We start from the raw sequence: 11,313 nt of genomic DNA, 5'->3' as shown, positions 1-11,313 counted from the left end.
AAACCAATGAACTAGTTTACACTTCAGCAGCAGTGATCCTTGAGAGGAAGGGATTGTGTTTAAAAAATGCTTTAGTTTTTCACATTTTTATGCATTTTTTGTTCAACCCATGGAATAAAAGCTGAAAGTCTGCACTTCAATGACATCTGAGTTGTTTTATTTAAAATTCACTGTGGTAATGTACAGAAACAAAATTAGAAAGAATGTGTCTTTGTCCAAATATTTATGGTCCTGACTGTAAACAGGCACATGGATTAATACATGAGCAACACACAGAAGGGCATTGGTAGAGACTCCAGAGGAGCCAGACACCAACTCCTGGTTGATAGAACAGTCACACAAGACTGCAGGACACGACACACCAACCTGTGCACAGCCTGGTTTGATTACAAGAAAGCCTATGACTCAATGCCACACACATGGATCACTGAATGCTTGGAGCTGTACAACATTAACAGGACTCTAAGAGCCTTCATAGGAAACGATGAAGCTGTGAAAAACCACCCTTGAAGCCAATGGCAAGCAACTTGCACAAGTGTCCATCAAATGTGACAAATACCAAGGCAACACTCTGCTCCCACTGCTGTTCTGCATAGATCTGAACCCCCCAGCCAAGTAATCAACAATGGATACCGACAATGAAATGGGACCACCATCAGTCATCTCCCCTCATTGGTTGACATCAAGCTATATGCTAAGAGCGAGCGTGACATTGACTCCCTGATCCACACCACCAGGACCTACAGTACTGACATTGGGATGTCATTCGGGCTCAAGAAATATAGTCAGATGGAGACAAAGAGAGGCAAGGTAGGCCATGCAAGAGGGGTCTCACTCCCACAAGGAACTACAGCAGACACTGAGGACAGTTACAAGTACCTTGGAATCCCAAAGGCAAATGGCAATTTGGAACAGGCAACAAAGAAAGCTGTAACAGCCAAATACCTCCAGCGAGTAAGGCAAGACCTGAGAAGCCAGACAGGCAAATAAACAGTTATGATAAAACAGATATAATAACAAGGTCAATAATGGCCAAAGGAAGAGATGCAGACCACAGATGTTAAGATACAAAGTTCCTCACCATACATGGAGGGTTCCATCCCAAACCCAGCATCCTGAGCTTGCTGCAAGGAAAGAGGCAGAGGACAAGTTAGCCTGGAAGCCACTTTCTAGGATGTAACATTCAAGATGCATGAATACATCAAACTCAAGGCCTCAACTCATAGTGTGCTCAGTGAATGTCTCAGGCAATGGAGAGCAGAGGATGCAGTGCTGGAGGACAAATCCTGATGGGAGCACGGGCCCCTGCATGGGATGTACCAACGGACCATAACTGAAGTGGCTGATGTCAAGAAGTTCTACCTATGGCTAGAAAAGGCTGGCCTACAGGATAGTTCTGAAGCACTCATTCTGGCAGCACCAGAGCAATAGAGCCTCAGATCGAACACACCAGACAAGACCCAAGGTGTAGGTTGTGCTAACGTTAAAGCCCAGACCTTAAAGAAGGTCTTGACACACTGATTCACTTTGACAGATCAATCTAAATGTTCTCATCTGGAGTCTTTCTGCAGAGGAGTGTCAGGCTGACACTGTAAAGCTGCTGAAGCATCTCTAACCCTGCAGTAATGAGGGCAGCTTGTCCAAACTTCAGCTGGATCAAGAAATGTTGATATTTCTGTCACATAATCACTGCAGAGAGGCATACATCAACTCCAAAACACATTCTTGCAATTGAAAACATCCCTAAGCCTCATCTTAAGATAAAAGTTCATGTCCTTTTTAGGGACAGCAGAATTTTGCAGAGCCTATAATGTAATTGTAGACTTTAAAACCCATTTAAAAACTCTAATTTCTTTCAAATCTGTCCTCTGGTTGTGTCTACTAAACATCTCAAATTTAAAAAAATCCCCTTTGCATTCTCCAACTTTGGGCCTTCCTGACTCATCAGCTCCATGCAGCCAGATATCTCAGGTACATCTCTGTTTTCGTTGTTGTTTTATGTGTCTTTTGCTTGTTGGATGTGAAGCACTGTACTGTTTTAATTATATCCACACTTCCTCCCCCAACATCTCTGTGAAACAGCCTGGACCAGGTCCACAGCTCGAGATGAACCGGAGGGAAGTTCCACTGACTAACCCTGACTTCCTCTCATTTATTGATGGTTCTGCACCCCTGGGTCCTTAATCTTGCAAGAGTCAAGTGGGTTATGCCTCATGAACAGAACAGATAGTGAAGTTCTTGCTTGGGGATTTTTGTCAAAGCATTTTTCTGTTCAAATAGCAGACCTCGTCACTCTATGGAAACACAGAAACGGTAAGTCGATTCTTTTTCAGGCTCTGAAAAGTTTTTCTTTCTTCCTCATTGGCTGCGAGTATGAAGCTCACACTTCTTCTCTAACCGTGGCACTTGTAGATATATTTTTAAAGTATGTAAAAAATGAGTCAAGTTTGTGTACATTTAGTTTATTGAATATAGTTCTATTTTTGTGCTGCAAAATAGAGAAATGGGGCCAAATAAAACTGCTATAAGGAGCTGCAGAAATTCTTTTTTTGTCTTAATAACAGTTCTATATGAATTAATCTTAACTTGGCCCTGTTTGCCGCTGCTATAATCTGATCCCTGCAGCTTGATGATGATCTCATTTAGAAAAGGTAACATAGAAAACATGCAGGATAATGTACTCTGGAGACCAGATCACTTCAAATACAGGATTTGAATTTTGCTCATAAGTTCCCTGGTTCAGTATGTTGTTTTTGCAGTCAGCCAGCAGAGGGAGCAGTGAGCAGCAGAATGGACAAAGACAGAGATGGATGATCAGGAAGAGACAGTGGAATGGAGGATGAAGGTCGGAAGGAAGCGAGCAGAGCTCTTTTTACTTGGCTTCAGATAGATATGAAGGTCACAGACACACCAGCAGTAAAGACCACATGATCCTCTCTCCTCTGTTTCTTCAGTATTCAATATTCATTTTCAGGGTGACAGAAGCACAAAAACAATTAATTTCAACATTCTCAGACAGGCCTATGAAGATGCCCTTACAGGAAACATACCTGTTAGCAGGAGTCCATACTGCTCCATGCTACTGATCTATAGACTTTAAATCAGTACAGAAAAGAAAGAATATGTATCTTTTATTTTGTCAGGTTAACCATTTGCTGATGAGATGTTGTATGTGTGCTGCAGCTGTTTCTAAAGCAATTTGTTGAGACTTCTGCCTGAAAAATAGTGTTTCTGAGATTCATAGTTCAGAGTGACAGTTCAGATTATTTTCATGTTGAATGTATAATGCATTACAACTTGCAACTGTTCTGCACTGGATGATCCTGAGACTATTATATTCTGTTTGACTTACTGAAGAATGTTATGAAAGAAGTCTGTCACGTCTTATAAAGAATTTCTGGAGGTCTCCTTTTATGTTTTTCTTTAAGAACAGACAGATAAAACACACAGGATGTTTTTAAAATAAAACATTATTTAAAAAAATTAATAAATAAATGTAAATAAAATAAATAAATGTAGTAATAGAAAAAGTAAAATTAAAAATATTTTTAAAAAGAAATACAAAACATACCGTAATTTCCGGACTACAAGCCGTTACTTTTTTCCTGCGCTTACAGCCTTGCGGCTTTTTCAGTGACGCGGCTAATTTATGGATTTAATTGGCGGCCGCCATGTACGTATTTTCGAACTCACTGAATAGTTGGAATTCTCTAACACCAAGCACGAGGCATTTATATTCAACACACCTCTTAGCAGCCAAACAGCATGGACTTGACTTCAGGTCTTAGACACTTCAGTCATGGTTCAACAAAACGAAACACGCATGCCCGGCCGCATCCCAGAATCCTTTGGGGCCATTAGACCCAACGTGCACGTGATCGCCGCTACATTATGATGAAGCTTTCAAGTTAAAAGCAATCGTTAAAAGCAGCGTAAAAAAGTCCACCGTCACCAACGGGTTTGGAAAAGCCGGTTTGCTGCGTGACGGAGAGAACAGCGCATGGAGTGAATTTACACCCCATTTACGGTTTCTAAGGAAACCGTAAAAGCGGAATTTTGCTTTGAAAAACTCACAGCCTCCGTGTGAGCTGGAGACATCTTCTCCTGCTGATTGACATTGAGCTGCGGGGCCGATGGCAGTCTGATGGCTCCCACACGTAACAACGCACCCGCCCCTCTTACACAAAACGTACAGTTTTAAGTCCGATTGCTTTGCACAGAAACGATTTGCTCCATCCAACGGGGACGAAGTGCTCCTCCTTGAAGCCGCGCTGGCCAGAGGTGTCGGAGTAGATAGGAAGGGGAGACAAGGAGCGCGCGGGGCGGGAGGGGAGCGCAGAGGCGTCCGCGAGTGTAGAGGCTTCTGAATTCTGACGCATGCTCCGCACTGAGGCGCGCGTATCGCGCTGAGGCGCGCGCTTTTCAGTCGCCGCTGCTTTATTTTACCGTTGTGTTTTCTAACCAGTCCTGTTACTCCCATAACGCTGCTGCGACACAAGCGGAAGGAGAGCTTTTCCCGTTCACCCCTCCATGCACTGCTGCTACTTGCTAATTCTTAAACACGTACAACAGAATGGCGAGCCGGGCGTTGGCCCCGCCTTTAGCCCCTAAGACTCATGGGAAATGTGGAATCGCGGATGTAAATTTCCTCATTATAACTGAGGGATGTAATGTTGATTATATGGTTACTGTTTGTAATTTTATGTTAGATACCTAGATTGTCAATAAGTAAAAAAAAAATGAAATAAAAACACCATAACTGAGGGACTTGTGAACAGAATAGAGGTCCATGCTGTTTGTCAGATGTCGATACACTTAAATACGTAACCCAGAGGCAAAATTGGCACCACCCACAATGTGCTAATGAATTGCACCCACTCTGGGATGCTGGGCGTGATCTGTCAGGATGACAATATAGGCTATCACATGCGCGGCTTGTACTCTGACGCGGCTTGTGTATGTATAAAAGCAGTCAAACACGTGAATATGGGTGGGTGTGCGCTTGTAATCTGGTGCGCTTTGTAGTCCGGAATTTACGGAAGTTTTTTTTTAAAATGTTTTTTATATGAGTCAACATTTCTTCAAAATAAGACAAACTAAAAGAAGAAAGAGGTTCTAAAGAAGTGAACATGTTTTTTTTATACGTTAATATTCACATATAAATAGTTTTACACTGCCATTATTGGATCAAAAAACACACATTCCCCTTTTGCTCACCTGAGCTCTGGGCACTACCTGTCGAGGACTGGTTGAGGTGGATGACTCGGTTCACCTTCTGTGAATGGTTTCAGATGGGATGAGTAACCCCTTTCAGGCCAGTGACGCAGCTGCAGCACAGACGCCGTTAACAGATTAACTGAAAAATATGATCAAACTTGCTTTGCAAACAACGGTATGTTTTCATTCATCCACAGCTGCACTGCAATGAAATTTCTGGCACAGTGTCACTCCGTTCAATTCAGTTCAATTCAATTTTCCTTATTTCAAACACAAATGAAAATAAACACAAGAGTTTAAAATAGACAGATAAAAAAAGACAGTGTTTCCTTTAAAAGGAGTGGGTTGGAGAGAAATCTTGTATGATCCCACCCTTTTTTTCAACACCTGATGATCTGCATATTTCTATTTACAGCTTTGAACATGTTATACATTCACATTACATTATGTACAGCACCTTTGCAGAAGTGACATTTTTTTATTTATTAATAATTTCTGGCCTTGTACAGTTCCATCACTGACATCTTGTAGATTTTTTTGAATGCATAAACTTTTGGTTTGTTTTAAACCTTTAGTTCAGGTTTGAGGTGATTACCTCTTCAGAGCACTATAACAGACTATAGCATATTACTGAAAATGTCTGCAGTCTTTTCTATTATGTCATTAAATAATGTTTCTCCATCATGCAGTCACCTACCCTTTTTATCCCTAGGTTTTCTCCCATCTCCTTCTGCTGTGCAGTCAAGCTCATCTCCTCATCTTTAGGCAGCTGTATCCAGATCCTGCCTCAATAAGTCAAATTCACTATGTGGAGAAGAGGACACACATTTTAAAAATTGAGGAATCAGTGAGTCTGTTTTCATTAAATATTTAGATATCTTATCGTTACGTTCATCCCGCAGTGTAGCTAAAACCGATGGTCAGAAAAGCTATAGGTTTTCATTTTTTTCCAGTAATTGACCAATACCTTCAGTCAATGTCTGACAAAATGTTCACTGCAGCTCTGCTCTGAATCACTTTTCCATTCCAGCCACACAGAAGGACAAAAATAGCTTCCCTGAAGGTCACAGTTCACATTTGTCATTCGTGTTATATGAATAAATGCAAAGTGCAACACTTAACCTTCAATTCTGAGCCGAATGCTGCCGTGTTCTGTCTGTTCTTCACTCAGTCCCAACTCTGTACAGTTTTGGATGAAAAATCGTGAAGCTGAAAGCTTTCATTTAACTGTGCAGTTCTGTCAATCCAAACATTTCAGGAAGTTCACAAAAACAGAACCCATCAAACCTCTAAATAATGCTAGATAATAGAAGATACCAAAAATGGAGGGTAATAAGAACTTGTTAGAAGTTAAAAGTCTGAGTCAAACCTTTTATAATGTCCAATCTGTTTTGTTGATCATCTGAAACTATTTCCATTATTAGAACAGGTTTCCTAATCAATTATAATGATTAGGAAACCGGGCATTTTTCTTAACTAAGAAAGCATTTCCTTTAAACTCTGCCTCAATAACATTAAAGGGGAAAATCATCATTATATTATAATATTGGACATCAGCTAAAAGAAATATCAGTCAGTGCCTAAAGAAATATCAGTCACTCCTCCCTTCCTGCTGTTCTGCATGTCACACTTTATCTCTTTCTACTCTTTAAATCCCTCAAATTATTCAAAGTGGTCACTGTCGTATCATCAGCGAAATATCTACAGCTGACATTTTTCTTGTCTTACTGCTTCAACTGAAGGGTTTGAGATTAATTAAATGTGTTAAGTTGTACCTTTCATGATTCTTCACACATGCTCAATTAAGACATCTAAAGATCCACTTTAATGAAAATGTTGTTTTTAATATGTCCTCGTGGCAGTTTTCTCATGATGGAGGACATATACAAAGACAATTAAGCTGAAATATTTGTTTCTGTGTATTTCTTTATTGAAGTTTTGGTGAATCAGGAGCAAACCAAAAAAATGTTAGAAAAATTTTATAGCAGTAATAAAGGTGTTACAATCAACGGGCTACAAGCCACCTGCTCCACTCCATTCCCATACATCCACTTACAGAAAAATAACATTAACATCTTGGTTTTCCTTGTTTTAGCTGGCATCTGGCTCAAAACTGTACGACTGGATAGCTCAGATATTGCTCATGGTACCGGTAATGTTATGCTGGGTTGTATAGTGGAAGAGTGTATGAACAGATGAATGATGGGAAGTGGGGACAGGCTTACCCTGCGCCACAACTCAGAGGTGTATTTCTGATAAACTCCTGCCACCCTGGGGAAAATATGTCCAAAAAATTGACACAGGTTTTTTTTATTTTGGCTTAAAACGGCATGATCATAATTAAAAGACCACTGGGAATGATTTGACATTAGATCAAAAGAGGATTAAAGTGGAACTTTGATGTATGTTTGTTTTTTCACTCTCAGTATCAACTCAACTGATCATTTTTAACCTGACTAAAGAGTAAGATTACTAGTACAGCTCATTTTTATGGGGCACATCAGAGTACATAGCAGTCTAGCTCTCGTGTGCAACAGTGAACTGCAGCTTGGACAGAGAGGCAGCATACAGCTGTGCACACAGTCTGCAAGCCTCTGTGAATGCTAATAATCTTCTGCAGTGGTGTGGCACTTTCAAACAGAAGTCCTCTGGTTCCCAGGATTGAGAAATGTAAAATTATGCAGAGTCTTCACCATAGTGTGCCTGGAATTCCTCCCCATTTAATGCCCCCACGGCCTCCTTGCTTCACTCTGCATCTCTTTACATTTCCTCCATTCCTCGTGTCCCTAATTGCTCAGCCGAAATCGTTCCCTCTTATCGTTTGTGTCTCCGCTTCCCATCCTTCTTTCTCTGTCCACAACTTGATGAGCAGTCACAGAATCTGTGATAGTGATCTCCATGGAAACAGCCCAGCAACAGGCTGTGTTCTGGCAGCCAATCGGAGCGACTCCTGTCTCCATCTCTCAGCCAATGGGAGAGGCAAAAGGAGGGGGGTGTTCTGGAGGTTTTTGGGCCCATCAAGGTGAATTCTGAGAGAGGCATGAACACCCACACTCACTTACTGGTGAGACTCAGTAACAAGCATCTCAGTTTTTGACTAATTATGGGAGCCAGAACAGTTTCCTGATGTGAAAACTAATACATTTCAAAATGATCATGAATTCACACTAAGCCTGTGATGCTGCAAGACTGATAGTAAAACAATTATACCAGCAGCAATTTAGCGGCATGCGTGAAGTAAATGCTGAGATCTTATCGCAGGCGATCTAATTAACTTTAGTTCAGACTGGTGTTGCTCTCATCAACTGCTGAGCCGACTTGGCCGCATGAATCTGGGACCAGTTGCAGCCAGGAGCTCATGTGCTGATAAATGATGTTCCCCTTTTCACTTCAGCTCCAATATGGAGTACTGTGCAAGTTATTTCCAAACTGGAAAACATTGCACATTACATGTTAATGTTCTGTAACCCTTGTGCTATCTTAGATGACTCTACCCTTACATTGACGTGTTCTCCCTACCATGATAAAGGTGGAAAGATTTTACGTAATCCATGGACACCAGTGAAAATCACAAATCATTGAAGAAAAAAGGTTTAGAGCACTGTCTAGTGGGTCTAGATGACCCAACTCCCAATGTTAAAGTGCCTAGGATAGCACAAGGGTTACATGTATTTTGTTAAGTTCTGATATTACTGTCTCAGACTTGTGTAACACTTTCAAAGACCCACTCCAATAAAAATTTAGTTCATAGTCTTTTTAACATGTTTTTCTAATGATGAAGGACACATATGAAGAAAATTAAGTCTAAAATTGCATTGCTGAATATATCCTTATTCAAATAATTGTGAATCAGGGGCATATAAAAAAATGCAGTTTGAAAAAGCTTGTAGTTGTTATGTAATATCTACAATTGGCAGGCCACAAGCTCCCTGCTCTGCCCCGTTCTGATATATCCACTTGCAGACAAATAGATCCATGTATGTCTTTGTTTTCTTTGTCTGAGCTGGAATCCGGATCAAAACTGTACGACTGGATGGCTCCAATGTTGCTCGCCATTTTGTTGCATCAATTATTTTAGGCTGGGATTGCAAGGGGTCTGTAAGATAGGAGAGAGTGTAGACTGATGGATGATGGGAAATGAAAGCAGGCTTACTGCACGCCAAAAGTCCTGCCCACAATTTCTAATGAAGTTCTGCTGCTCTGCAGAAACTATGTCTTAGAAATCAACAGTTTTTTTTTTTTTGGACAAAAAAAACATAATCGTAATTAAAGGAACACTTTGAAAATAAATAAAAACATAATGGGAGTGAAATATTAAGATTCTTTGTAAAACCTGCTAAATTAGAGCATAAAATCTGAAGTGAAAAATGTACAACAAGGAATTTAACATTTAGATGAGGGGAAATATGGTTTAAAACTGACTAATAAAAATCAATAATAATAATTTATTTCTGGTAAACCAAAAGCATAGGAAGCATATAACTTTAGTCAGTTCAGTCCATCAAATTAAAAATATGAGCTTTCTACTTTGATAAAATTTACATAAACAAGAACCTTATTGAGAATGCAGTTTTCCTTGGAGTGATTTTTTAAATCACTTTAATCAGTGAGCCAGAAATGACAAGTTTACTGCCAGATTCCCTAAAAACACAGTCAATTTCTGACTCTGCCTCACAACTGCTGAGATGATTACAGCTTCTGTCTTACATGCTGAGTACTTCAGCTTCCACCAAGAATCTCTTTGAGTATTCTGGGATGTTCTCCAGCAAACCTCTGTGAACAGGAAGAAAGCCAGTTAAAGTAAATGAAAAAATATTATCCTCCAATTTATTCACATTTAGTTTTATGGGTAAGCTCTGATGGAAGATCACCTCTGATATTGAATCTATTACTATCTAATTTGTTGCCAGACCTGGATAAAGATCAGACTATTGTCTGAGTCACACTGAAAGCCCTGGTGTATTCCTGTCCCTAAAAGAATCCAGTCTCTTACATAAGCCTCGGGTTCAGCCTGACGGCCAGTTGTTATACAGAAACTGATCCGTCAGTTTGGAGTCTGCTGTCACGTGTGATGGAATCATCAATAAACTCAGAGTACATGTGGCAAGAAGATCACCGCTTGAAAGAATAATCATACCGATGTGCTAAATGCTATCTAACAGTACAAGTAACAAACACCGCCTCAAAGTAACGAGAATATGTGAAATGTTACAGTTATGAACAATTAAAAGAGTATATACAGTATCTCTGAAAGTTTTCCCCAGAATATTCTCCAGGCTTGTGACTCAGTCTTTACACCACACTGCCCTGTATGGCATATTTGATCTGTAGAGGAGCTGCAAAAGTGGAAAATAAAAAAAAGAGGGAAGAGGATCACCTCATGGGTAACCAGCCTCGGTAGGAGTGACAAGCCTTCCAGAACGTTAAAAACTACTGTGGCTGTGCTGTGAGCTCAGGGGTTTCAGACAGGAACCTGATAAAAGACCCAAACCGCTTTTTGGGGATTTTGAAAGATCGAAATAAGCTCTACCACCCCTCCATTAAATCCCTCTGCTGCTGTGGAGATCTGGAAATAACAAGTAGAAGAGCTTTTTTTAAAATATATATCTTTAAACTATTGTCATGTTTTAAATATTTTTTTATATTTCAAATTTCATTGCTAATTTAAATCATTTATTAATACTTTTATGTTCAACTAATGTTGTACTAAAACATTTGTGCTTAGAGAGGTGGAGGTTTTGTCTGGAAAAGAGAGGAATGAAGGTCAGCTGAAGAAGACAGAGTATCTGAGGGTAAACGAGAGGAGAAGTCAACAGTCCAGAGCAGAAGGAACTGAAGAGGGGTGTGCAAGCAAGTTGGAACAGGTTGAAGGTTTCAGGTGTGATGTCTGACAAAAGAGTGTTAGCCGGAATGAAAAGAAAAGTGTAGAAGACTATGGTGAGAGCAGCCATGTTGTTGGTTTAACCCTTGTGCTATCTTAGGCACTTTAACGTTGGGAGTTGGGTCATCTAGACCCACTAGAAAGTGCGCTGAACCTTTTTTCTTTAATGATTTGTGATCTTCACTGGTGTCCATGAATTACATGAAATCTTTCCA

Source organism: Oryzias latipes, chromosome 11, assembly GCF_053564925.1.
Source record: "Oryzias latipes strain Hd-rR chromosome 11, Olatipes_Hd-rR_3.1".
In the NCBI taxonomy this organism is placed as follows: domain Eukaryota; kingdom Metazoa; phylum Chordata; class Actinopteri; order Beloniformes; family Adrianichthyidae; genus Oryzias; species Oryzias latipes.
Note: the sequence above shows the minus strand (reverse complement) of the source record.